Source organism: Sipha flava, unplaced genomic scaffold, assembly GCF_003268045.1.
Source record: "Sipha flava isolate LNK unplaced genomic scaffold, YSA_version1 35a_pilon_pilon, whole genome shotgun sequence".
Lineage (NCBI taxonomy): Eukaryota > Metazoa > Arthropoda > Insecta > Hemiptera > Aphididae > Sipha > Sipha flava.
In genome coordinates this window covers 1,646,453-1,652,570 of record NW_020273058.1, presented here as the reverse complement: position 1 = coordinate 1,652,570, position 6,118 = coordinate 1,646,453, and positions in this window count along the sequence as shown.

Sequence of the window (6,118 nt, the reverse complement as noted above, 5' to 3'; positions counted from 1 at the left end):
AGTGTACAACCTTGTAACAAAATCACCAGATTTTATTTGGGGGTCACCAATAATTTAATACCAAATAAAAAGTTATATGTTATTTATATTATTTTATATGACTTTATATATGTATTTCAGATTTTATAAAACTCTAATATCATAGTTTTTATTGTGTTTTAGATTAATTAAATTAAAAAAAATTAAAATTTTCTAAAATTAATTATTAAGTTTATATGAATACAATTTTTATATACATTAAGTTAGTATATAAATGTTTTTTTTTTGTTATAGTTATTTTATATCCAATTTCCAATGAGCATCCACCATCACTGGTTAGTGTACTTCCTAGGTACCTATTTAAATTGTTATTTGTACTTATTCAATTAGGTTATCTACTTTCAAATCTCAGAAAAAAACAATGATGGTATAAAGCATGGGTTCTCAACCTTTTGAGGTCCACTTCCCCTTTAAAACTATTTAACGAGTTCATACCCCACTCCATCACTGCTATAAGATTAATTTATACATAATATTTTTATGTAAACTATACTTTAATGCAGGGGCTGGAACCGAACTCAAAAGAACCGGTTCAGGAACCAAAGAACCCTTAAAATATTGGGAATCGGAACCGAATTTTTACATATTCACAGAACCGAACCGGAACCCTCATTACAAAATAAAAAATGTCGGGTGTAACTAACATTATTAACTATGTTTTTATTCTTAACATTTCAAAGCATAAATAAATTACTGAGATATAAGTTTTTAAAAATTGTATTCTTAATCTAAATTTTTAATATTATGTACTGACTAAAGGCTAAACAGGTTAATACTCCAATTTTTCCAATAGGAGGGTTATCTCAGTGGTGAATTAGGCAACTTATCGTATTACGTATAGTTAAAACTTAATTTAATTTATACATATTACTATTCTTCAACATATACAAACTCTATTTTTGGCCAAATAAATTATTATTATTTATTATTATAACATAGATACAAATTTGGATCACAAAATAATAAGTTCAAAAATAAAATTTTATTTTGCATATTTTCTTATTTATTTACTTTATTATAATACTATAATATTATGCATTACTATATAACTGTTAAAAAAAACTTATTGCGATATATATATATATATATATATTATATATAAATTAGTTGAAGAGAGACGTTTTAATACATATACGAATATATTATGTCATATTGCTTTTAGTATAATGCCATAATTCCGGTAACATTTATGTAATTTTTAAATATATATCAAAAAATAATATGGAATAAATTTTAAAATATTTTATATAGAATCCGAACTCGAACCCTTATTTTGTATTTTTCAATAACCGTAACCCGAATCCGAACTTTTTAATAAAATAATTGAGAACCGGAATTGTAAAAACTTAATGGTAGGTACTAGTCCTTGCTTTAACGTTTGTTATTGGATTAATAAGAATACAACTTCAATGAAGTTTTTTTAATATTAAATTAATTTATTTACACAAAAAAAAAAAAATTGATTGAAGTAACGACCAACACAGCAGCAAGGCACGGTGTAGAAAACGGCAACGTTTTCATTTTTCGTGTTTTTTTTTCAACATTTTTCATGCCCCCTCTGAAATTTTATCACGCCTCCCTATGTTAGGTTGAGAACCACTGGTATAAAGGAGTTCACTTTAAGTCCAAAATTAAACACTACTATTCTTACAAAATGACATATTGATAATATTGATTAAGAGGACTAATTTAATATTAATAAAAAATGTAATGTAATACTTATTACATGTATAATCAGTACGTGTTGGGACACCGAACAGTCTATACATAAATTTCGCGAACCGTTTTATAGCTTTCGATAGCAGTGTCAAACGTTTACTCAGCGCCACGCTTATCTGGTATATATTACATTTCAATTGAGTCTAAAGTACGCTAACACGAACCCGCATAGCTAGCAACTGCCACACACGGGTGAAAGCCCGTTAAATATTTTACTCATATCCAAAAATGGATCCAAATCCAATAGCATATTTATAAATTAATGGTAGTTCTCTCGATTAAATAAACAAAATAGTCAAAAAGTCCCGCCTCTCGTCATAAAAAAAAACAGACTCCTCTCAAATCAAGATGAATACATTTGGGGGTGCTAATTTCGAAAATGGGGGTGCTAAGCACACCCAAGCCTCCCAAATTGCGCCTATGATCAGTGGCGCATTTAATATATACGCGCCCCGGGGCAAAATAATTTTTTCGCCCTTCCCACTTATAAAAAAAAAAAATAATATATATAAATAAATTAAGTTAAGCAATAAAAAAATTAATTTTATGAAACAAATTATAAATCAGTTGTTTTACGATATTGTATTAGATAATTTTATCATCACTAACTCCTATCGTACGATAAAATTTTAATACGATAAAAATGCCATCCGATAAATAATTGTTCTTGTGTACCGGTCCTAAGGGCCGTTACACACGAGCGATATTTCTTCGTACGATTTGTTTATCGTACGATACTATAGTTGGCAGAACACATGACCGATATTTATCGGACGATACTATGTAATTTTGACATTTGTGATTCTACAGTTGTACAAGACACACGTTTGCAAATACAGTGATAGTGATACACTGTTTTTTATTTTTTTAATTTCTAAATATAAACTGCAATGGATAGTATAGTCACCTATATATGGGATATAATTTACTAACAAAAAAAAAAAAAGAAAAGAAAATAAACAGTAAAATCGATAATTTTGGGTTCATCCCTTATTAAATATTCGCTTATAAGAAGGCGCATTTACAATAAATTTTCACGGTCTCAGGAGAGATCCAAGAAAATGTTTTAATTATTTCCGTATGACAGTTTCTGCATATGATAAACTAATTACAACATTCGTTGGACAAAAACTGACGAAAATGGATACAAATATGCGAAAATCTATCACTCCCACTGAAAAATTGGCAGTCACTTTGAGGACTCTTGATTGGACTTCACTCATAAGTACATCTATATCTATATTTAAATTATCGTCTGAAACCTCACAAATTTTTGGCGTGGGCGAATTCGCTCCGCCTGAGCGGTTGCATTCATCCGTGGATGACATGGTACTGAATTTGTTTTTTTGGTTTATCGAACGATAATTATTGTTCGTGTGTTCTAATCGGTTTATGTTTGTACATTTTGATTGAAATATTTTAGTCGTACGATATTCTTATTGTCTTGAATATTAGAGTGCATCCGCTAGTTTTTAAAGTATCGAACGACATTTTATCATGATCGTGTGAATAGCTCTATTTATAAACATTAACTTCAAATATCGTACGATAAATAAATCGTACGATGAAATATCGCTCGTGTGTAACGGCCCTTATACGTTTTTAACAAGTTCAAGGAACTCCCCAATCATTCGGGAAAACTTTATTCAACAATTTAAGTAACGATGTGAAGAGCAGGGCTTGGAACCGAAATTAAAAATACCGGTATTTTAACCCAAAACTTTTGAAAATTTGGAACCGGAACCTTACCGGAACCGTTTTTTGATTTTTATAGGAACTGAAACGTGAACCGGAACCGATATTTTTTGAAGATAATTTTTCGGTTTTTTTTTGATTCCAGTTTTATTTCTATTTTATGTATTTAGCTAATAAATAATAATACTTAATTGTTATTTGCACGTCGCCGTCGGTTGGAAAAACCCGTCATTATGATTATAAATAGTTTTGGACGACGACGTCTAGTAATGTTGTAGAAAGATAAATAATAAAATAATTATTATAACGATCAAAATCATAGACATATTATGTATAAATTATTATCATGGAATAATATCTATAATCATTCGTATAATGCTATAGAATTATTCGATGTTTGTTATCAGGGGCGTATATAAAGGGGTGATATGGGTGTTAGAATACCCCCATCGACCTTATTTTATGGTATTTCACCAAATTGTAAACTTATTTTGATTATTTGAATAAACGTTGTATACAACTTATAGATTTTTCACATGCTGTCTTAATGTAATAATTTTCATTTATACAAATACATGGTAATTATTTATGTAATACAGAGGAAGGGGCCGAGGCTCTATTAACCATAAGTCTATTAAATTTTAAAACACCCCTGTTAAATGAATCCTGTATACGCCACTGGTTGTTATTCGGAAGTCCGTGAAAACTGGACATTTTGAAGTTTTGGAAACAAATGGAAACCATATATCTAGAGCTTGCCAAACTAGCAAAAATAATTTATTCTGTCCCTTCTACCCAAGTAAGTATGGAGAGATTGTTTTCCGGGCTCAAATTCATATTGTCACCTTATCGAACCAGTGTATCATCTAAAAATTTGGAAGATCAATTACTGGTTAGAACTAACAGGCTGTTTGAAAATAAATATGTATACATTTTTTTTTCATTTATTTAGTATATTTTAGTTATTTAATATAATATAATATTAACTATGTAAATAAATTTTTTTGTAGAAAAACAAGTATTTAAAATTCATTAGATGTTACATATAGATTATCCAAATCGGAACAAGAACAACAAAATGTTGTGTTGTCTAAAGAAAAGAGAAAAAATTAAAAAAAATGTATGTCATGTTTTATTTGTAATTATTATAAAATATATTATGATTTAAAACTTTATAGAAAAATATTCTACAGTTTCTTTAATTGTTAGAGTTAAGACTTAAAACTTTTTAAACTAGTGGTACGCAACCTTTTTTGATCCATGACCCCAAAATGTATTTATTTCGATGTGGCGATCCCAACCAGCATTCCATGGTATGTATAATATATAATATTTTAAATATTGGTATAACACTTTTTAAATAGGTGATTAACTTTTGGCGACCCCTATTAAAATTTTGGGACCTCCAGGTTGCGCACTATTGTTTTAAACATTCAACAATACTATTTTTTTATGTTTAGTCTAAATTAAAATAAATTATATTTCAATCTCCTATTATATTACATATTAAAGTTTCTTATTAAGGGGCTACGACACCAAGTAAGATAATGCTCCTATAATGTCTTATAATTTAGTACCCAGTAATAATTTTTTTATTATAAGTATTACAAATAATAATATGTAATAGTAAGAAAATATAATTCGATTTTGTCATATGTTAGTAATAATCAGGGCTCGGAAGTTATAGCACTAAAAAAATTAATTTTTAGCGCTAAAATATGCACATAAAAACATTAATATAAGCCCTATAAATAGCACTAAAAATTGGAAAATATGCAAAATAAAATTTCATTAAAAAAAATGTTTTATTTAAAAATTTTTTAAATTATACAAGTTTTTTTATAAAATATGAACAGTAAATATTTGAGAAGTAGGCACTTTTCCGGCTCTGAAACATTTTCTGTTAACATAAAAATATAAAAAAATGTATTAATAAATGAATAATATAGCGTATTCATTTTATTTACCTTAAGAATTGCACTGAATAATAAGATGTTTTCTTATATTTTCAAATTTGAATGATCTACGATTATTTGATAGTAGAGTTTTGTATGCCGAGAATGACCGCTCTACATCGACAGACGTCACGGGTGCGTACTTAAAAAATGTTAAGTCACTACAATTTAAGTCTTCGAGAAGACTATCTAAATTTCGGAATGTCTCTTCACCCGTTAGAACTTGTGATATTTTTACCAGCGCCAAGAGACCACGATTTTTTTCCTGTACCTGATTAAATTTATTTTGAACAGATTTTCCATTTGGACCACTTAATGTTTCAAATGATTTTTGAATATCTTGAACTATTTTTAGTGAATCCGATTAAGGCATATTTTGCCGTTGTAATTGTTCAATAGCCAAAGTTAATTAGGCAAAGTTCGACTTAATATACGTTAAGTTGTTTTCCAATCCAGGTTTTATGATGTTATCTTGAGCATCTTTAATACTAACTGTAAAGTTTCTGTCTAGCATAAAAATAACACGGTGGATTATCCCGAAATTCTCGCAATAATAAATTGCTGCGTTAATCCAACTTTCCCAACGTGTGATAATTGGCTCCGGAGGTAAGGGTAAGTTTGGCGCTTCCGATTTAAATACAAATAAACGACTTGGGGCTTTTTTAAAGATTTTTTTTACACTTGAAATAACTTTATCTACTATGTGAAAT